We start from the raw sequence: 24,256 nt of genomic DNA, 5'->3' as shown, positions 1-24,256 counted from the left end.
AATAGTTAAAGCTTTGCAAGAACTAAGCCTGGCGGGCGACTTTGTGGCAGAGGCCTCCGTCGATACAATCAGGTCTGCATCGAAGTCTATGTTGGCCTCGGTAATGGCCAGAAGAGCGCTATGGCTGGAGCCCTGGACGGCGGATCCCGCCTCCAAGTCCAATTGGTGTCGCATCCCGTTTGACTGGGAGAACCTTTTTGGGACGAAATTGGACATTTCTAAGGTGACTGGTGGCAAGTCTGGACTCAACCCTTCGGATAGAAGGCCCAAACAGCAGAGACCCCCTCCCTTTAAACGAAACCTTCCGGAGAGGTATAGAGGCGCAAAAGCGTACAGGCCTGGGAAGGAGTACCAAAGGAGCTGGAAAAATCCTCAGTCATCCTTGTCCCAACCGATTTACATCTCGGAGGAGGCCAGTCTATCACTGCAGTGGTGGACGCGTCCTTGCAACCTCAGGTGATGCAAACAGATAGTCACCCCCCATCAGGAAGTAGTGACTTCGGATGCTCAGGGCTGCTGGCATTTCAAAACCCAGGACTCTGTCTCAAATGTACTAGGGATGAAGGCAGCCTTTCAGGCCCTCTTGGCATTCAGCACCTTTCTGAGAGGAAAACAAGTTCTCCTAAAGATGGACAACAAAGTGGCAGTAGCCTACATCAACAGGCAGGGGGGTACCAGGAGCATCTCTATGATGCAGGAGGTCTGCCCGGTGATGCAATGGGCCCAACTGAACCTTCTGGATCTGAGGGTGGCTTATATTCCAGGCGTTTAGAATCTCCTAGCGGATTCACTCAGCAGAACCTTTATTTCCAACAACGAGTGGTCTCTGAGCTCCCAAGCATTCACCCTCATATCCCAGACCTGGGGTCATCCGGACATAGACCTCGCAGCAACGCCAGCGAACACGAAGTGTCAGAGATTTTTGTCGAGGATCCCCTTTCCTTCAGCGGAGGGAACTGATTGTCTCCAACACCTCTGGAACTTCTGCCTAGGCTACATTTTTCCACCAACTCCTCTCATAGCCAAGTTCCTTCTGAGGCTCAAGCATTCTGCAGCTCTAGTGCTGGCTGTGATTCCCTTTTGGCTGCGGAGGCCTTGGTTCACTACCCTCCTACATTTGAACACAGCGGACCCACTTCCCCTCCCGGTATCAGCAGACTTACTGGCTCAGGGCCAGCTGCTCCACCTGAGCCCGGAGAAGCTACATCTAACGGCCTGGAGGCTGAGAGGTCTAGATTCCTAGACCAAGGCAGCTCTCAGAAGGTAGTGGATACTCTACTCCAGGCTAGGAAGTCTACCACGAATAACACCTACAGAAGGATCTGGGAAAAGTTTATTTCCTTTGCCCAGGAGCAAGGTTGGGACTCTTCTTCTCCATCAGTGTCGCAAGTGCTCGAGTTCCTCCAGTCAGGCCTGGAAAAAGGTCTTGGGTCCAGCACCCTAAAGGGGCAAGTGTCAGCAATCTCTGCCTTGACAGGAGTTAAGTGGGCCCTTAATCCACTTGTTGTTCAATTCCAAAGGGCCTGTCTAAAACTTAGGCCTCCTAGAAAGCCTTCATTTCCGGCCTGGGATCTCTCAACTGTCTTGGAAGTCTTATCCAAGGAGCCATTCTTTCCACTTTAAAACATCTCCCTTTGGGATCTGACACTAAAGGTCTCATTTCTAATTGCTATAACATCAGCAAAGAGAGTCTCAGAGATGCAAGCCCTGCTAGCCAAAGAGCCGTACCTGATGATCTACCCGGACAGGCTAACCCTGAAGCCTTCGGATCGCTTTATCCCGAAAGTCTCCTCTTCATTCCACTTTAACCAGGAGATTGATCATCTGGCCCTTGTCAAAGATCAGGGTGCTCCTCATCCACTGGATGTCAAGGGCAACGTTTTGCAGTATCTCTCAGTAACCAAGCCGTTCAGAAAGTCTGAAAACCTCCTAATCATCCCACACGGGTTTAAAAAAGGCCAAGCAGCATCAGCCCGTACCATTGCCTCATGGTTGGTGAAAACTATCAAGAAGGCCTACTCCTTGAGCACCTTGCAGATTCCGGAGGGCTTAAGGGCGCATTCTACCAGGGCAGTGGCTACTTCATGGGCAGCTTACTGTAGAGTCTCAGCAGAAACCATTTGTAGAGCGGCCACCTGGTCCTTCAGAAACACCTTTATATCCCATTATAAAGTGGATGCTGCACGCCTATCAGCAGTAGATTTCGGTAAAGCCGTTATACAGGCCAACTCTTCTATTCCTTGTCAATAAACTTACTTTGAATTCCCACCCAGTCTGGCGAGTTACTCCCCAAAGTGTATGCTGCCATGATGCGACAGGAAAACGGAAAATTGTATACTTACCTTTCCGTAGTTTTCCTTTCCTGTCGCATCTTCATGGCAGCATACAATCGCGCTTCTGAGGTGATTTATCTATACAGAGAATACTGGGGCAGGTGCCTTCACATTAATTTATAGCTATGTGGTTCTATCAGGTTGTGGGGACGGAGTCACAACCCAAAGTGTATGCTGCCATGAAGATGCGACAGGAAAGGAAAATTACGGAAAGGTGAGTATACAATTTTCTGTTATCAAGAATTGTAATTACATGCCCCTGTTAAACAGGGGCAGAAAAATTGGGCCTTAGGCAGTGGTGGTGGTGGTTCCACAACACTGTAACCCCTCACAGGTACTCTTGTTGGGCGCAGGAATGGGTCCTGTTATGAAATATTATATCAAGAATTCTAATTACATGCCCCTGTTAAACAGGGGCAGAAAAATTGGACCTTAGGCAGTGGTGGTGCCACAACACTGTAACCCCTCACAGTTACGCTTGTTGGGCATAGGAACGGGCCCTGCTATGAAATATTATATCAAGAATTGTAATTACGTACCCCTATTAAACAGGGGTAGAAAAATTGGGCCTTAGGCAGTGGTGGTGGTGCCACAACACTGTAACCCCTCACAGTTACGCTAGTTGGGCATAGGAACGGGCCCTGCTATGAAATATTATATCAAGAATTGTAATTACATGCCCCTGTTAAACAGGGGCAGAAAAATTGGGCCTTAGGCCGTGGTGGTGGTGCCACAACACTGCAACCCCTCACAGATACATGCCCCTGTTAAACAGGGGGAGAAAAATTGAGCCTTGGCAGTGGTGGTGCCACAACACTGTAACCCCTCACAGTTACGCTTGTTGGGCGCAGGAGTGGGCCCTGCTATGAAATATCAATAATTGTAATTACAGGCCCCTGTTAAACAGGGGCAGAAAAATTGGGCCTTAGGCAGTGGTGGTGCCAAAACACTGTAACCCCTCACAGATACATGCCCCTGTTAAACAGGGGTATAAAAATTGGGCCTTAGGCCGTGGTGGTGCCACAACACTGTAACCCCTCACAATTACGCTTGTTGGGCACAGGAACGGGCCCTGCTATGAAATATTATATCAAGAATTGTAATTATATGTCCCTGTTAAACAGGGGCAGAAAAATTGGGCCTTAGGCAGTGGTAGTGGTGCCACAACACTGCGACCCCTCACAGATACTCTTGTTGAGTGCAGGAACGAGCCCTGCTGTTAAATATTTGATCAAAAATTGTGATTACACGCCCCTGTTAAACAGGGGCAGAAAAATTGGGCCTTAGGCAGTGGTGGTGGTGCCACAATGTCAGGAAATCCCTCCCAACAGACGTTCTGTTACTAGGAAGATTCCTGTGCACAGGAGAGCCGTCCGGCGCATGCGCAGTAGCGCCAATAGCGGCACACAGGCACACGCGGGAGCGCGCTTGCGCCCCTTGTGACAGCGCTTGGCGCCAACAGGGAATTATTTAAAGAGACTGATGCCTTGCCTCATTGCTGTCCGGTCTACAGCATTTCCTGAGACCCCCTGCTGCCTTGTTACCAGTTCTTTCCTGAATCCAGTACCTGCTTGGTTTGTTCCTGACTTCCCTGTTTGCTGCCTGCCCTGATCTCGGCTTGAACTCTGACGATTCTCTTGGTTTGCCCTTCTGTACCTGATCTGCCCGCCAGTACCTTGACCCTGCTTGTCTGCACCTCCCTGCTGTCTGCATCCTGCTACAGGACTACAGTGCACCTCTCTGCTGTCTGCATCCTGCTATGGGACTACAGTGCACCTCCCTGCTGTCTGCATCCTGCTACGGGACTACAGTGCACCTCCCTGCTGTCTGCATCCTGCTACGGAACTACCGTGCACCTCCCTGCTGTCTGCATCCTGCTACTGGACTACAGTGCACCTCCCTACTGTCTGCATCCTGCTACCGGACTACAGTGCACCTCCCTGCTGTCTGCATCCTGCTAAGGGTCTACAGTGCACCTCCCTGCTGTCTGCATACTGCTACGGGACTACAGTGCACCTCCCTGCTGACTACAGGATCCAGCCCTCTACTCCAGTGTTCCAGTCAGGCACTTGTGCCCCTTTGCACTCCCGAGCCTCTGTCCACACTTCCAGGGGTTCCCGAGTCAGAGGTATATGAGAGGCCGTTCTCTGCATTCCGGGCTCCACCTACCAGGTACGTGACACACAACACTGCAACCCCTCACAGATACTCTTGTTGAGTGCAGGAAGGAGCGCTGCTGTTAAATATTTGATCAAAAATTGTAATTACATACCCCTGTTAAACAGGGGCACAAAAATTGGGCCTTAGGCAGTGGTGGTGGTGCCACAACACTGCGACCCCTCACAGATACTCTTGTTGAGCACAGGAATGAGCCCTGCTGTTAAATATTTGATCAAAAATTGTAATTAAACACCCCTGTTAAACAGGGGCAGAAAAATTGGGCCTTAGGCAGTGGTGCCACAACACTGCAACTCGTCACAGATACTCTTGTTGAGCGTAGGAATGAGCCCTGCTGCAATATATTACAGCAAAAATTGTAATTACATGCCCCTGTTAAACAGGGGCAGATAAATCGGGCCTTAGGCAGTGGTGGTGGTGCCACAACACTGTAATCCCTCACAGATACTCTTGTTGGGCACAGGAATGGGCCCTGCTATGAAATATTATATCAAGAATACCAATTACATGCCCCTGTTAAACAGGGGCAGAAAAATTGGGCCTTAGGCAGTGGTGATGCCAAAACACTGTAACCCCTCACAGTTACGCTTGTTGGGCGTAGGAACGGGCCCTGCTATGAAATATTATATCAATAATTGTAATTACATGCCCCTGTTAAACAGAGGCAGAAAAATTGGGCCTTAGGCCGTGGTGGTACCACAACACTGCAACCCCTCACAGATACATGCCCCTGTTAAACAGGGTTAGAAAAATTGGGCCTTAGGCAATAGTGGTGCCACAACACTGTAACCCCTAACAGATACTCTTGTTGAGTGCAGGAAGGAGCCCTGCTGTTAAATATTTGATCAAAAATTGTAATTACATGCCCCTGTTAAACAGGGCAGAATAATTGGGCCTTAGGCAGTGGTGGTGGTGCCACAACACTGCAACCCCTCACAGATACTCTTGTTGAGCACAGGAATGAGCTCTGCTGTTAAATATTTGATCAAAAATTGTAATTACACACCCCTGTTTAACAGGGGCAGAAAAATTGGGCCTTAGGCAGTGGTGGTGCCATAACACTGCAACCCCTCACAGATACTCTTGTTGAGCGCAGGAACAAGCCCTGCTGTTAAATATTTGATCAAAAATTGTAATTACATGCCCCAGCTAAACAGGGGCAGAAAAATTGGGCCTTAGGCAGTGGTGGTGGTGGTGCGACAACACTGTAACCTCTCACAGTTATGCTTGTTGGGCGCAGGAGTAGGCCCTGCTATGAAATATCAAGAATTGTAATTACATGCCCCTGTTAAACAGGGGCAGAAAAATTGGGCCTTAGGCAGTGGTGGTGGTGCCACAACACTGTAACCCCTCACAGATACTCTTGTTGGGCGCAGGAACGGGCCTTATTATGAAATATTATATCAAGAATTGTAATTACATGCCCCTGTTAAACAGGGGCAGAAAAATTGGGCCTTAGGCAGTGGTGGTGGTGCCACAACACTGCAACCCCTCACAGATACTCTTGTTGAGCACAGGAGCGAGCCCTGCTTTTAAATATTTGATCAAAAATTGTAATTAAACACCCCTGTTAAACAGGGGCAGAAAAATTGGGCCTTAGGTAGTGGTGCCACAACACTGCAACTCGTCACAGATACTCTTGTTGAGCGTAGGAATGAGCCTTGCTGCAATATATTACAGCAAAAATTGTAATTACATGCCCCTGCTAAACAGCGGCAGAAAAATTGGGCCTTAGGCAGTGGCGGTGCCACAACACTGTAACCCCTCACAGATACTCTTGTTGGGCGCAGGAATGGGACCTGCTATGAAATATTATATCAAGAATTGTAATTACAATCCCCTGTTAAACAGGGGCAGAAAAATTGGGCCTTAGGCAATGGCAGTGGTGGTGCCACAACACTGTAACCCCTCACAATTATGCTTGTTGGGCGCAGGAGTGGGCCCTGCTATGAAATATTATATCAAGAATTGTAATTACATGCCCCTGTTAAATAGGGGCAGAAAAATTGGGCCTTAGGCAGTGGTGCCACAGCACTGCAACTTGTCACAGATACTCTTGTTGAGCATAGAAACGAGCCCTGCTGCAATATATTTCAGCAAAAATTTTAATTACATGCCCCTGTTAAACAGGGGCAGAAAAATTGGGCCTTGGGCAGTGGTGGTGGTGGTGCCACAACATTGTACCCCTCACAGATACTCTTGTTGGGCGCAGGAATGGGCCCTGCACTGAAATATTATATCAAGAATTGTAATTACATGCCCCTGTTAAACAGGGGCAGAAAAATTAGGCCTTAGGCAGTGGTGGTGGTGCCACAACACTGCAACCCTTTACAGATACTCTTGTTGAGCGCAGGAACGAGCTCTGCTGTTAAATATTTGATTAAAAATTGTAATTACACGCCCCTGTTAAACAGGGGCAGAAAAATTGGGCCTTAGGCAGTGGTGCCACAACACTACAGCCCCTCACAGATACTCTTGTTGAGCACAGGAACAAGCCCTGCTGTGAAATATTAGATCAAAAATTCTAATTACATGCCCCTGTTAAACAGGGGCAGAAAAATTGGGCCTTAGGCAGTGGTGGTGGTGCCACAACACTGCAACCCCTCACAGATACTCTTGTTGAGCGCAGGAACGAGCCCTGCTGCAAAATATTACAGAAAAAAATTGTAATTACATGCCCCTGTTAAACAGGGGAAGAAAAATTGGGCCTTAGCCACTGGTGGTGGTGCCCAGAACCAAAAATGTTCTTAGAAGCTATCAACATGAACATTGAGGAGGAATAGGATAGTCACTCAGCATAACAGGATAGTCACTCAGCATCAGCATAGGCAATCTTGAAGGGATCTTACATTTATAAAAAAATTAATGGGTTACATCAGTATCAAGTGCTTGGTAGCTGGTGATCCAAGACTGATTCATTTTTATGAAGGTAAGCCGTTCAACCGAGTCAGTGGACAGGCGCACTCTGTGATCGGTTACAAAGCCTCAGGCAGCACTGAATGTGCATTCCGAAAGAACGCTGGATGCAGGACAGGCCAGTAGCACAATTGCATACTGTGCAAGCTCTGGTTAGTGATCCATCCTCAAGACCCAGTAACCCAGTGGATTTTCAGTTGGAAAGGTCTCCAAGTCTGATCTTGCCCCTAAGTATTCCTGCACCATGTACAACAGACGTTGGCGATGGTTGCTGGAACCGATCAGACCTTGGGGCTGCGGACTACAAAATTGTCTAAACGCATCAGTCAGACGGCCACCTTCTCCACCGCTCCTTCTGTGACTGACCGAAGCCTCAGCAACTTGTCCAGGAGAACCAGGAAATTGTAACCTCCCAGGCTCTGGAAACGCATTGCACAAACCTTTCTGCAAGGCCTCCCAAAGATGTTTCATCCTCTGCTCCCTCTGCGACGGCTGAATAAGTTCCGCCACCTTACCCTTGTAATGTGGATCAAGAAGGATTGCCAGCCAGTACTGATCCCTCTCCTTGATACCAGGAATCTGAGGGTCCTTTCGCAGGCTTTGCAGGATCAGGGAGGCCATGCATCCACGTACAATCCATGGGTTTCTGGGGACTGGAAACAATCCCTTGAAGACTGTTGCTGATGCTGAGTACCAGGCTCCACCTCCATGCTGACACAATCCTCCTCCTCCTCCTCTTCCTGTGTGATAGGTGGGCCTGCAGGAATACTGTCTGGATAAAGGGGGCCTTGGGAGGTAAGGAAGTCCTCCTCTTCCTCAAGTGCCCTGTCCATTATTCCACACAGCGTGTGCTCCAACAGGTAGACAAGAGACAGTATCACTGATGCATGCACTGTCACTGCTCACCATCCTTGTGGCTTCCTCAAATGGTGACAGGACAGTGCATGCATCCTTGATCATGAGCCACTGGCGTGATGAAAAAAAGCCAATCTCCCCTGACCCTGTCCTGGTGCCATACTCGCACAGGTAGTCTTTGATGGCCCTCTGCTGCGTGTGCAGCCGCTGCAGCATTGTTAACATTGAGTTTCACCTGGTGGGGATGGCACAGTTGAGGCGGTTCTTGGGCAGGTTGCATTCCTTTTGGAAGTCAGCCAGCCGAGCACTGGCATTATATGACCGGCGGAAATACCCACAGACTTTCCTGGCCTGCCTCAGGAGATCCTGTAAGCCCTTGTACCTGCACAAGAACTGCTGCACCACAAAATTAAGGACGTGAGCCAAATAGGGGACATGGGTGAAGTGTCCCTGTCAGACGGCAGAGAGGAGGTTGGTGCCATTGTCGCAAACCACCATTCCTGGCTGAAGCTGGCGTGGCGTCAACCATCTCTGAGCCTGCCCCGGCAGAGCTGACAGAATCTCTGCCCCAGTGTGGCTCCTGTCCCCTAAGCAGACCAACTCAAGCACCGCATAGCATCTTTTTGCCTGAGTGCTTGCGTAGCCCCTAGAATGCCTACGGAGCACCGCTGGTTCCGAGGACAAATCTGCATAGGAACTGGCCATAGAGGAAGAAGAAGATGAGGGGGTGGAGGAGAGAGGTGTGGCAGAATCACCACTACCAGCATTTTGGAGGCGTGGTGGCGGAACAAGCTCCAACAATACTGCACCCTGTCCTGCATCCTTCCCAGCTGGCAGCAGGGTTACCCAGTGCACCGTGAGAGAAAGGTAACGTCACTGTCCATGCCTGCTGGACCATGAGTCAGCAGTAATATGCACCTTACCGCTGACCGCCCTGTCCAACGAGGCCAAGACATTGCCTTCCACATGTCGGTAGAGAGCTAGAATGGCCTTCCGAGAAGAAATTTGGCATTTGAGAACCTGCCACTGAGGTACCGCACATTCCACAAATTCTCAAAAGGGGGCAGAGTCTACCAGCTGAAAAGGCAGCAGTTGGAGTGCTAGCAATTTAGCTAAACTAGCATTCAACCGCTGAGCATGTGGATGGCTGGAACCGAATTTCTTTCACCGGTTTAGCAACTGGGGTAGGGAAATTTACCTGCTACAATCGGATGTTAGTGTACCGCTAGCAGATTGCCCGCAAGTGCTTGGGACACCTAATTCTACACCTTCATTCCTCTCAGTGCAGGTCTCTGAGAGAACTGAAGTTATAGTGGGGTTGGAGATCCCAGCTGATGAGGAGCAAGGAGAGGTCCGCCTTGTTCTTTGGTGTGGGTCTTTTAAGTACTGTTGCCAATGGACTGCATGGGAGCTCGACATATGTATGGTCAAGCATGTGGTGCCCAAGCGGCTGCTGTTTTGGCCACGCTTGATACACTTCAGACATATGTTGCAAATAGCAACGGTGCGATCTACTGCTCCCTCCCTCCCATCCCTCCCATCCCCTCCCTCCTCGCCACTGGAGTTAGCCTGGCAGTATGATGCAGCTGGGGGTACATGACTGCCAGTTTCTTGTCCTTCTTGGGCACCCCCTCTCTCTGGGCTCACGTTACTGCCTTCATCCTCAACCTGGGTACCATCATCAGAGCCTTCAAAATGCTGCGCATCCTCCTGCAGCATGTACCCTACACTGTGGTCGAACAGTTTGGGGGACTACTCAGGGCATGATGGTTGGGCTAGGGATGGAGTGACTGATGACATTGAGCCGATGGAAGAGGCCGCTTTGGCAACTGCATTGGCAGACAAAGTACCCTGAGCCTGGGTAACAGAAGATGAGGAGGATGAGGACGGCTTGGTCATCCACTCTACCAACTCTTCTGCATGTTGTGGCTCAACACGGCCAGCTGCTGAAAAAAAGGATAAGTGTGCCCCACGGCCACGTGCTGAGGATGCACCCTGTCCACAACCGGCACTGTTGGCTGTAGACACAGAGCCTGCTTGCCCTCTTTTAGTGGCCTGTGAGCATCTGCTTCTCCTTGGTGGCTTTCCAGACATACTGTACAATTAGATTAGCAAAACAACGCCTGAAGTTTACTAAAATCAGTACTCCAGGAATGGCCTACAGTCAGGTATAGGCTTGGCTGGACTACAATGCAGTGGATATATATTTTATGAACTTCAGCTCACTGAGTCACCTGCCTGCCTGCAAGTGTCTTTGAACACGCACTCCAGGAATGGCCTACAGTCAGGTAAAGGCTTGGCTAGACTATATATATAAGCCTGTATATATATATATATATTAAATGAACTGGAGCTCACTGAGTCACCTGCCTGAAAGTGTCTTTGAACACGTACTCCAGGAATGGCCTACAGTCAGGTATAGGCTTGGCCAGACTATATATATATATATATATATATACATATACACAAGCCTGTGTATATATATATATATATATATATATATATATATATATATATAGTCAGCCTGTATGTATATATATATATATATATATATATATATATATATATATATATATATATATATATATATATATATATATATATATATATATATATATATATATATATATATTAAATGCACTGCAGCTAGCTGAATCAACTGCCTGCCTGAAGTATATTAGAAACAGTACACCAGGAACTGTCTGCAGTGAGATGAAGCTAAACTGTATACAGTGTATATATATATATATATATATATATATATATATATATATATATATATATATATATATATATATATTTATATATATATATATATATATTTATAAATATACAAAGCCGGAATGTATATATATACTAAATACACTGCAGCTAACTGTATCGCCTGCCTGCCTGAAGTATATTAGCAACAGTACACCAGGAACGGTCTGCAGTGAGATCTAGCTAAACTGTATGCAGTGGATATATATACAGTGGGGATGGAAAGTATTCAGACCCCCCTAAATTTTTCACTCTTTGTTATATTGCAGCCATTTGCTAAAATCATTTAGGTTAATTTTTTTCCTCATTAATGTACACACAGCACCCTATATGGACAGAAAAACACAGAATTGTTGACATTTTTTGCAAATTTATTAAAAAAGAAAAACTGAAATATCACATGGTCCTAAGTATTCAGACCCTTTGCTGTGACACTCATATATTTAACTCAGGTGCTGTCCATTTCTTCTGATCATCCTTGAGATGGTTCTACACCTTCATTTGAGTCCAGCTGTGTTTGATTATACTGATTGGACTTGATTAGGAAAGCTACACACCTGTCTATATAAGACCTTACAGCTCACAGTGCATGTCAGAGCAAATGATAATCATGAGGTCAAAGTAGCTCCGGACGCCTCGGCTTTTTTTCCCCACGCCAATGGCTGATCATTAAGGATGCATGCACTGTATTGTCACCATTTGAGGAGGCCACAAAGATGGTGAGCAGTGACAGTGCATGCATCAGTGACACAATCCCTGTTGTGTTTCTGCTGGAGCAGACTCTGCGTGCACTCCTGCACTGGAGGCAGAGCAGCAGGGAGAAGAGGAGGACATCCTTTCCTCTCAAGGCCCACTTTATCCAAACACCATCACTCCTATGTCACAGAACACACAGGAGGAAAGAGGGGAGTAGGAGGATTCTGGCACTTTCATAGGCTTTGAAGAAGAAGAAGATATACATCAATCTGTAAGCGATGGCTTTTCAACCCCAGGACCCTTGGGAGTAGTACGTGGCTAGGAGGAGGAAGTTCCATACACTGTCATCCTGAGTGACCCTGAGGAGTCTTCTTCTTAAGCCTCTGCAAATTTGAGGCAACCTCATGCTTCAAAGCCTGTGAAAGGACCCAAGAATACGTGGCATAAAGGAGAAGGATGATTATTGGTTGGCAACCCTCCTTGACAACCATTATAAGGGGAAGGTCTCAGAACTCATCCCATCCCTACGGAGAGTGCAGAAGAAAAAATCTCTTGAGGACACGTTAAAGAGGATTTTATGGAACATTTTTCCTGACTACAGTAGGTTACAGTGTGGTAGAAAACGTTGTTTTGAGTCTTCTGTTGGTCAAGAGAGGATCGTTGGAGAAGGTGTCTGCCTAGGTGAGGCATTTTGGAATTTTTTGTCAGCTTCCACATCCCATCAGCAGCGTCTGCATCACATGGTGGACGATTACCTCAGGGCCAAAACAGAGATGGAGAGCTTTCCAGCTGATGAGCCACTGACTTACTGGGTCATGAGAATAGGCCACTGGCCAGAACTTGCCCAGTATGCTATTGAGTTGTTGGACTGCCCTGCATCCAGCTTGCTTGCAGAATGGGCATTCAGTGCTGCAGGAGGTTTGGTTACTGATCATAGAACGTGTCTGTCCACAGACTCCGTGGACCGTTTGACTTTTATAAAAATGAATCAGTCCTGGATTACCAGCTATGAAACCCCTGATGCCGATGTCACTGATTAAGTCTTTTTGGGATGTGGAATCTCTGCAGGACTTCGAGGCTGCCTAGCTTTGAGGGTGTTCAATCATTTCATCTGGAAGAATGTTTTTGGTATAGTTTTCATGGGCACAATTAACATCCAAAGACCAATTTTTCAGCAACTGTTTGACAGGTGCATATCATTGCATTTTTTACAGCAAGACCAATTCTTGCTTTCATCAAGAGTACCTCTATAGGGTTACGGTGGGAAGGCGCCACCGACACCCAAAGACCAATTTGTATGCACCTGTTTGACAGGTGCATATCATTGCAGTTTTTAACAGCAAGGCAAATTCTTGCTTTCATCAAGATTACCTCTATAGGGTTACGGTGGGAAGTTGCCACCGACACCCAAAGACCAATTTTTACACACCTGTTACTTCTATTAAAAGTCAAAGTGACACCAGAATGTATCCAAAAAATCTCTAATCTTGTTCCCAGTGCACTACATTGTGGCCTTATCATACACACTGGCTCCCCAGCTGTTGCTGAGCAAAATAAAGGCAGCTTGCGGGAAAAATGTCATTTTTTTGGACTTTATAAATGCAATTATTGCTGCAGCAGATTCTAGACATGGTACATATCTGCCACTTTACAGGTAGACTAAGGGGACCCCCCAGGCACTATATTGAAAGGAATTTTTCATTTTTATGCTTTCAATTTAAAAATCAAATAATTACTGCTCATTTAAAAATGACGTTTATCACAAACTTTTTTTTTATTGATACATGTCCCCCAGGGCAGGACCCGGACCCCTATAACCATTGTATGCCCGATTACTTGCATATAAGCCTTCAAAATGGGCACTTTTGATTTTTGATGTTCGGGTCCCATTGACTTTAATGGAGTTTGTTAGTCGGGTATGAAATTTTGCGGTGTTCGAAAGTTCTGGTGCGAACCGAACCGGGGTCTGTTCGGCCCATCCCTGGTTAGGACCTCTGTGAGGTACTATTACTGTCTATATCTTCCTGTGTCAGTGACCATTGCGATCTTCATTTATTGCACTGCTATCACAAGCTGCCATAGGGACTGGAAGTGAAATCAATCTCCCAAATAGTGATGAGTTTAGGTGAGTTTGTCTTTTCTCCCATTCTTTTATCTGCTATACAGTGCCATGCAGTTCCGTATAGTGTGCTGCGATAGGCTGCATTGCAGTGTGAATAGGACACCCCGAAAACAATTGTTTTCTGTGTGTCTTTGTGGTGACCAGCATTTTACAATGCAGTAAAATGCCTGGCAGAGCATTATGTGTGAATTAGCCCTAAGTGTGCTCCTGTGATGCAGAAGAGAAGTATGGCCAAAAGAAATTTGGTCATACTTCTCTTTTAAGCTGGCCATAGAGGGATTGAGATTTGGCCAGTTTAGCAGTGACTCATCTATGGTCATTCTTACTCAACAGAAGGAAAGGATCTAAAGGATCTAATTTTGTCAGACCAGAGGTTGGAAAATTTTCATTGGTTAGCGGCTCCAGCCAATCGGCTGTAGCACTAATCAGTGTATTCTGACAGAAAAGAAATCCCCGCTGTTAGAATACAATATCATAGCAGAGAGGATTCTTCCATCTTGCTTTTGTGAATGGGGGAATCAGTTTGAGTTTTTTTTGATCAGCCCTCTGATCCATCTATGGGCAGCCTAAGGGCCGGTTCACATCATGAATCTCACAGGAACATGCTGCACATTCCTATACGATTCACATACAATCTGGGTGCAGTACGATTTCAGACCATTCCTTTGAATGGGCGGAAAACCCCCTAGACTGCACCAAAATTAGTGCACTTGGGGTGTTGTTAAGTTAAAGCTGACACCTGCTGCAGCTCGCAAGTAGAGTGCATTTTGAACGTGATGCAGGAACCTTGCACAGAATGCAGGTTTCCCACACCGCGTTCTGGTGTGAACCGGTTTTAAAGCCGGGTACACACGGATCGAACTTCGGCCGGTTCAGTAGGAACCAGTTGAATTTCAATCTGTGTATGGCCCTTCCTATTTAACAGATGTGGATCAGGACTGTTGGAAAACTTTAATTCAGTAAACCGCTGCAGCTAATTGCAGTGGCTGCTGGTGCACCAGCAGGGGGGGGGGGGGGGGGGGGGGGGCGCGTCAAGGCTCTCCTGGACGTTGCTGGATGGAGAGGGTGTAAGTATTAGGGGGGCTGCTGCACACAGAAGGTTTTTTACCTTCATACATAGAATGCATGAAGGTAAAAACCCTTGTGCCTTTACAACCACTTTAAGGATATTGTATCACAAGACTTTAGTGTGACTTTGAAGCAACTTGAAGCAACTTTAACGCAACTTCAGGGAATGCCTGGGAAATCTTCCTGTGATGTTGGATCCAAATCACATTAATTAAGATGAAGATCTGACTTTGAGGCGACTTCCATTAAAGTTTATGGGCACAAGCCGGATAGAAGCCTCAAGTAGTACAGGAACCTTTTCTTAAGGTCGGAGTGACTTCAGTAGTGCTAATTAAGACAGCTCTCACTGACTACAATGGGATTTCACATGTCACGCGACTTGGGGTCTTACAAGTTGGATCCCAAGTCGCGGCAGTGTGAGCCGAGCCTTAAGCAAGCAGAGGAGAGACACTGGTAGCAGGAATCACAGGTAATTGACCAAGTGTATGATTGGACGTGAATCATCCCTTACTCACTGCTCACTCTCCTGTGTATGAAGGTCTTCAGTCACTGATGAAGCAGATACGATCATGCAAACTGTTTGCTGTTGTATTGCAGGAAAGAAAAGAGGGGGGATTTGGGACTTTAAATGAGGCACATATTAAAATGTGCCTCCATCCCTGTTGCGGAAAATTGTTGGACAGGGCGGGACTTTAAATGAGGTCATGGACACGGTGAAGGGAACTGGAATAAATGTACATGTTTATTAAAAAAAATGAGATGCATAAAAACCCAATCAGGAGGGAAACACATGAAGAAAAGACATTGTAGTAAACATCATTTCAATGGTACATTGCAAACACATATGTATGTGCATATGCAAAAAACGACAAGAACATATCAAACTTGGCGTCACATTGTGGTCTCATTGATGGATAATAAATACAAACATTTCATATATATACATGTAAAATGCAGCAGCACCGGTGGAGGGAAACCAGATGAAAACAGTAAACATGTTGATAGAATAAAGAAGATGTTCTGGATAGAAGGTGTATTGTAGACATGTGTCTAGATCCCATGTGCCCGACGCATTTCATGTGAAGGACACTCATCAGGGGCAGATATTCAGGGGACATCTAAAACATGAATAAATTCTATGGTGAGTATACTGGTAATTGAACGTAACAGGCAAGCAAGGGTGCCAAACACCCTAAATACTTACATGGAGTCCATACTTTAGGGTGTGTGGTTAACGTAGGACCAGGACCAAGCATGTGCATCCGTCCGGGGAGCTGAGGTATGCTGGAGTCAGCTCAGGCGAGGCGGGCTCACACAAGCCTCCCCCAAGACAAAGGTGCCCAAATGGTGGTAGAAAATTGTAAAAAAATGATAAAAAATAAAAATAAAAGAAAGAAAAACAAAAAGAAATTGGAGCGCCACAATGGACAGCCTAAAAAGAAAAAGGTATATAAAGATTGTATCAAAATGTGCTGATACAATAAGGATGGGATAAATTAATGTTGGTCTGATGGGGATGGTGGAAAGGATGTCTGTGCCAGAAAAAAACATTGGTGTCAATTAAAATACAGCCAACTCCATAACACAATGGAGTGTAGTATATAAAGAGAGATAAGGAATGCACGGCAGAGATATATCCAGTTCCATCAGGCCGATCAGTGGGAGATACCAGGCAGGGAAAAAAATAATAATAAAACACAAACCCAAAACTGGTAGTGCCTTGCTTGGTCCAAAGGAGCGCTGTATTGCAGTGTGGCGTCTCTGAAAGATGGCACCTGATTGTGTTGGAGGAGGCGAGATATACACCCGATCCGCACACGTGCACGCTAACCCAACAACCAGCTTCACCCTTGCGCGGCAGGGATGGGGAGGGGCCTCAGCACAGACCTTGTGTTGCGTCTGCGGGGAAAACCCCCCTGTTGCCATCTAGCCATCAATGGTGGAGAGTCGCACGCTCCTCGTCGTGACGCCAGTTATGACGTCATTAGTGGAGCGGGATGGGTGGCGCCGATGCGCTGTGGGAACCCGCCCATCCCCCGGCATCAAAGAAGACGGAGGGAGGGGGGGGGAAACCAGAGCGCATCGCATCTCCCGGAAATCAGGTACAAAGGAGGCCCCAGATGTAGCAGGCCACAAGGCTGAGATCCCTATGTGAACATACCACAATAGTGCTGCATGATCTCCTAAGCACAGAAGTGCTCAGAGACTTGTAAGACCAGGATTCGGTACAAGACCATCCTAGTCATAGAAACCTAACACCACGGTGGCATGGGAACACTGCCAACAGATGTCCATGAACATCCTTCCCTATATGAAGAGAAAAGAGGGGGGATTTGGGACTTTAAATGAGGCACATATTAAAATGTGCCTCCATCCCTGTTGCGGAAAATTGTTGGACAGGGCGGGACTTTAAATGAGGTCATGGACACGGTAAGTTAGTTCCTCGAGGTGCATCTTGTTAGAGAGTTCACTTAGTCAGCCATATATGTAGAGAGAGCCGCTTCACTGCTTAGGAGGATCCATGGGTGATATTATGATGTCCAGAGGTTCCTCTCAATATTAGGCTATGCAAGTTAGCATGGGGACATTATGGGACGCCAGATATCTAGGCTGAAGTAAAACAGGTGTAAACATTTGAAGTTAAAGCTTAATAATAAACATAGCAAGATATCCTAAATGTTTTCAATGTTCACCCATGATGTATGTCTAATATTTATCTGTATATGCATTTTCTACCGGAGAATAAGGGGGGGAAGAAAGTAAGGAAAGTTTTTAGTAGGAGAGGAAGGAAAAGAATGGGAGGGGGGATTTGACAGAGAGAGGAAAGTAAGGGAGGAAGGTGGGGGGAAATGGGAAAATAGGGAGGGAGGAAAAGGATGCAGGGATAGAGACAACCCAAGATCAACAAAATAAAATATCACATAGAAATAATTTATATAACGTGATCAGGTTATGTCAAATTAATCATCCAGAAATGCTTTGAAGCAAAGTTTTGTGTTCAGTCCATTGGGTATGAGAGTTCACAATGTATAAATCCAGTATTTTTCTTTGCATAACAAAACTATATCAAAGTCTCCTCTGCGTGGTAGGTCCAAAGCAAAGATACCTTTAACTTTTAAACCCTCCACTTTTCCAGAATGCACTTACCGGAAGTGCTGTGCCATTGGATTATCTCTTACTTTTTCTTTCTTTTTGGGTTTACTCTAAATATCTAAGTGTTCCCCAATGCATATCCGTAGCTGTCTTTTTGTTTTACTTATATAGTAATTTTTACATTCTAGCATACATATAACATGGGCGGTCAAGCACTGGCGCACGACGATGTACGTCGGCAGAATGGCACGGCTGGACAAATGGGCGTATATATACCTCCATTTGAATTCCCCGCCGTGTCATTGCGTGCGCGCCGCCGGGGGCGCGCGCCGTCCGGGAGCTCCGTGAGTCGGGTCGCGGGTCCCACGGACTCGATCGCCGGGGGGATACCCGCGATCGCCTCACGGAGAGCATGAACAGGGAGATGCTGATGTAAACAGCATCTCCCCATTCTGCCTAGTGACAGTGTCACTGGATCTCTGCTCCCTGTCATCGGGAGCAGAGATCAGTGTACTGACACACACAGCCCAACCCCCCTACAGTTAGAAACACCTCCCTAGTACTGATTTAACCGCTCCCCGCCCCCTAGTGGTTAATCCCTTCACTGCCAGTGTCATTTACACAGGACTCAGTGCATGTTTATAGCACTGATTGCTGTATAAATGACAATGGTCCCAAAAATGTGTCAAAAATGTCTGACGTGTCCGCCATAATGTCGCAGTCACAATAAAAATTGCTGATTGCAGCCATAACTAGTAAAAAAAAATTATTAATAAAAATGCCATAAAACTATCCCCTATTTTGTAAACGCTATAACTTTTGCGCAAACCAATCAATAAACGCTTATTGCGATTTTTTTTTTTACCAAAAATATGTAGAAGAATACGTATCGGCCCAAACTGAGGGAAAAAAATGTTTTTTTATATATTTTTGAGGGATATTTATTAAAGCAAAAAGTAAAAAATAATGCGTTTTTTTCAAAATTGTCGCTCTTATTTTGTTTATAGCGCAAAAAATAAAAATCGCAGAGGTGATCAAATGCCACCAAAAGAAAGCTCTATTTGTGGGAAAAAAAGGATGTCAATTTTGTTTGAGAGCCACGTCGCACGACCGCGCAATTGTCAGTTAAAGCGACGCAGTGCCGAATCGCAAAAAGTGCTCTGGTCAGGAAGGGGGTAAATTCTTCCAGGGCTGAAGCGGTTAAAAGTGAAAATCAGGAAAGGAAAAAGATTTATAAGATTTATTTATAGCTCTCATTTGTTTTTGAAAATGAAGTAAGACAAGAAAAAACATTTTTTTTTCTTTTTTCAATTTTCAAAACTTTGTGACAAAAAGTGAGGTCTGCAAAATACTCACTATACCTCTCAGCAAATAGCTTGGGGTGTCTACTTTCCAAAATAGGATCATTTGGGGGGTTTTGTGCCACCTGGGCATTCCATGGCCTCCGAAACTGTGATAGGCAGTGAAGAGTGAAATCAAAAATTTACGCCCTTAGAAAGCCTGAAGGCAGTGCTTGGTTTTCGGGGTCCCGTACGCGGCTAGGCTCCCAAAAAGTCTCACACATGTGGTATCCCCGTACTCAGGAGAAGCAACAGAATGTATTTTGGGGTGTAATTTCACATATTCCCATGGCATGTTTGAGCAATATATCATTTAGTGACAACTTTGTGCAAAAAAAAAAAAAAAATTGTCTCTTTCCCGCAACTTGTGTCACACTATAAAATATTCCATGGACTCGACATGCCTCTCAGCAAATAGCTTGGGGTGTCTACTTTCCAAAATGGGGTCATTTGGGGGGGGGGTTTGAACTGTCCTGGCATTTTATGCACAACATTTAGAAGCTTATGTCACACATCACCCACTCTTCTAACCACTTGAAGACAAAGCCCTTTCTGACACTTTTTGTTTACATGAAAAAATAATTTTTTTTTGCAAGAAAATTACTTTGAACCCCCAAACATTATATATTTTTTTAAAGCAAATGCCCTACAGATTAAAATGGTGGGTGTTTAATTTTTTTTTCACACAGTATTTGCGCAGCGATTTTTCAAACGCTTTTTTTGGGGAAAAAACACACTTTTTTAAATTTTAATGCACTAAAACACACTATATTGCCCAAATATTTGATGAAATAAAAAAGATGATCTTAGGCCGAGTACATGGATACCAAACATGACATGCTTTACAATTGCGCACAAACGTGCAGTGGCAACAAAATAAATAGATTTTTAAAAGCCTTTAAAAGCCTTTACAGGTTACCACTTTAGATTTACAGAGGAGGTCTACTGCTAAAATTACTGCCCTCGATCTGACCTTCGCGGTGATACCTCACATGCATGGTGCAATTGCTGTTTACATTTGACGACAGACCGATGCTTGCGTTCACCTTAGCGTGAGAGCAGGGGGCGACAGGGGTGCTTTTTTTTTTTCTTGATTGTTTTTTTGCTTTTTTATCTTATTGTTAAACTGTTTCTTTCATTTTTTTTTAATCATTTTTATTGTTATCTCAGGGAATGTAAATATCCCCTATGATAGCAATAGGTAGTGACAGGTACTCTTTTTTGAAAAAATTGGGGTCTATTAGACCCTAGATCTCTCCTCTGCCCTCAAAGCATCTGACCACACCAAGATCGGTGTGATAATTTCCCAATTTCCCAATGGCGCTGTTTACATCTGGTGAAATCTAAGTCATGAAATGCTCGTAGCTTCCGTTTTCTTAGGCCATAGAGATGTTTGGAGCCACTCTGGTCTCTGATCAGCTCTATGGTCAGCTGGCTGAATCACCGGCTGCATTCTCAGGTTCCCTGTTGAGACAGGAGAGCCAGAGAAAAACACGGAAGACGGTGGGTGGGGGCATTCCCTCCCACTGCTTGTAAAAGCAGCCTAGAGGCTAATTAGCTGCTAGGATTGCTTTTACATGAAAGCCGACCGCTAGCTGAAAAGAATGATACCAAGATGATACCTAAACCTGCAGGCAACATTCTGGTATAACCACTCAAAGTCGTGAATGGCGTACCTGAAGACAAAAAAATAGTTAAAGAGGAGGGCCAGTCAAAAAAAAAAAAAAAAAATTAAAAGTCAGCAGCTACAAATACTGCAGCTGCTGACTTTTAATTAGACACTTACCTGTCCCTGGGTCCAGCGATGCGGGGGATCGAAGCCCCGCTCGTCTCCCCCTCCGTTAGGCGGCATTGCAACTGTGGGCGCCGGGCTGTGGCTTCACAGCCTGGCACCCACTGTGCATGCGCGAGCGGCGCCGAGCGCCGTGATTGGCCGCTCAGTCACCTGGGTCCTGTAATGGGTCCCAGATGATTGACAGGAGGGAGGGAGCAGAGCTGAGCCCTTCCTGTGCCGAGACGGAAGTGATGTCACCAGCCCAGGCACTGAAAGAGGCAGACTACGAGGGACCCCCTAGCAACAGGCATTTAGAGGTGAGTAAAAAAAAATATCCACATTTTTTTTGTATTTTTTTTTAGAATTTTTCATGTAGTTTTTTTTTTTTGGGTGGAACCCCACTTTAACAATAAAACACAGTAAACAATAAAGTATAAAAAATTGCATACCTGAAAAGCAAACATGATAAAACATAATAACAATAAAACATTGCAGAATAGAATACAGTAAAAAAAGAGCAGAACAATAGAGAGAGAATAGAGAGAGAGAGAACTATAAAACGACAACTATTTTTTAAAATTATATATATTTTTTTTATTTTATTTTTTTTTTTTTACACTTTTTTTGTAACTGTAACTTTCATAACTGTAACCGGTTCCAGGTTCGGGTCTCTCAAAATGCGATGGCATCTTGGGAGACCCTGTGAAAGTGTGCCTAGTCTGTGCAATGCTGTACCCTACGCTAATAACTAGTGCATGGTAGCGTTCAAAACATTCACCAATGCAAAGACCAGGATTATCAGGACAGGAGGGACAATAATAGCGGGTGTCACGCCTATATCCGCGCTGGCTGCAGACACGACATCTTTTTTGGGGGGGTTCGTTGGGTAGGGGTACTCGGGAGGACATAAAGAAAATGCCTCTCATGCAGCCGACTGCATTTGGTTGGGGATGTGAATGGGGGAAGTACGGGTGCTGCAGAAGTGGTGGGTTCCCAATTAGGATTGGCGAATGCAGCAGGAAGGGCATTATGGGCACGACGGGCCTATGTTTGTCTTCTTGGTGGCAGCGGGATACTACTTGTGCTTGCCACCTCACCAGCTTGAACTGCACTTATGGGACTCGCCACGTCACCAAGTGTTATTGCAGTGCTGGTTTGACTATGACCGGGGTGTACTAGGCCGCTGGTGCTTGCCAGTTCACCAAAACGCTACCAAAAAAACTGTTAGCGATCGCTGGGATCAGGCCTGACTCTGCGAACGCTGCAGTTATGCGTTTAGTGTTTTGTAAGTGACAGTGATCGTTCAGATACTATACCACTAAGGGAGGTGTACGGTGCGTGCATGGGTGTTAGCGGTACTGGCACTAACCTGACGCTGCCTGGGGCTGGTGCTTGCCAGTTCACCAAAATGCTACCAAAAAAACTGTTAGCGATCGCAGGGATCAGGCCTGACTCTGCGAACGCTGCAGTTACGTGTTTAGTGTTTTGTAAGTGACAGTGATCGATCGATACTGCACTTGGGTGGGCTGGGCTGGGCGGAGGGGCAAAACGCAGGTGCTAGCAGGTATCTGGGCTGATCCCTCTAACACTGCGTTTTTGGGAACCCTAAACTGCTGGGGACGCTAGTATAGATCTGATCGGATCAGATATTGATCCATTCAGATACTATACCACTAAGGGAGGTGTATGCTGCGTGCGTGGGTGTTAGCGGTACTGGCGCTAACCTGACGCTGCCTGGGGCGACGCATATCACTGCCGGGTGATCAGGGGGCTAAACCTTTATTCGGTAATAAACGGCGGGTGCCCTGACACTATAAAAAATAAACAAACTAACCAGCGTCACCCGTAACAGTTATACGGTGATCAGTGGTGAAAGTGTTAACTAGGGGGCAATCAAGGGGTTAAAACATTTACTAGATAGTATATGGGGGCCCCTGTCGCTATTAAACACTGACGGCGAACCTAAATATTTACCTCCCTAACTAGCGTCACCAGTGACACTAATACAGCGATCAGGAAAATGATCGCTTAGCGACACTGGCGACAGGGGGTGATCAAGGGGTTAAAACTTTATTAGGGGGGGTTAGGGGGGTACCCTAGACCTAAAGGGGGCTAACCCAACTGCCCCACCACACTAACTGTCACAAACTGACACCAATGCAGTGATCAGAAAAAAAAAAAAAACTGCTTGGTGTCAGTGTGACGGGGGTGATTGGGGGGTGATCGGGGGTGGGGGGTGTTTTGTGTGCCTGGCATGTTCTACTGTGTGTGTAGTGTTTTACACTCACATTGCAGTCTTCTCTCCTCGGCTCCGGAACGAAAAATACAGAGCCGAGGAGAGATGACATAATTTCCTTTGCTGCTGTTTAGCATACAGCAGCAGAGGAATGATTCTCATTGGCCGGGAGCGATCGTGAGGGGGGGACCACGAATGGATGGCCTCCCCCTCACCCCATCCCGGACTGCCTCGGACACGTGACAGGTACGTGATTCTGCCTGCCTGTGCCATTATGCTGACATATATCAGTGTGAGGCGGTCGGCGGTCGGCAAGCAATGATGTCCAGGCGTAGCAACTCTTGATGAAAATTAAATACGATAACAGGTATTGGAGCAGTCTCTTGAGTGACAGGTCCAGATTTGATGGCGGTCCCATCAGCCAGATGAATGGAGAGTCCATGGGCCTTAGACAACAGGGGAATCTGGTGTTTTGCAGCAAAAGAGGAATCCATGAAACAGCTGCAAGCTCCGGAGTCAATAATGGCGGTTATTTGCAGAGTCTTTCCTGGGAGCTGTAATAAGATAGAGAGAACAAGGTGAGAGGTGCTCTTGGCCAGAGGAACAACATAGTCAGTAGACAGGGAGAGACACTTACGGAGTTTAAGAGGGCAGTTCCTGACGTAGTGTCCAGGTTCCCTGCAGTACAGGCACAGATTATTCATCCGACGATGTTGACGCTCCTCCTGGGTGAGAGAAGGCCGAAGGACCCCCAACTGCATAGGTTCAGGTGGGTTAAACGTGGAGTTAGATGGTGCTGGTGAAGTATGATTTGGAACTTTGGGAAGCATCCAGGTTGGGCGAGAAAATCCTGTAGCTTTTTCTGCCCTACGTTCCCTTAAGCGT

The sequence above is a fragment of the Aquarana catesbeiana genome, linkage group LG13, assembly GCF_042186555.1.
Source record: "Aquarana catesbeiana isolate 2022-GZ linkage group LG13, ASM4218655v1, whole genome shotgun sequence".
NCBI classification, from domain to species: domain Eukaryota; kingdom Metazoa; phylum Chordata; class Amphibia; order Anura; family Ranidae; genus Aquarana; species Aquarana catesbeiana.
This window is presented reverse-complemented; position numbering follows the sequence as displayed.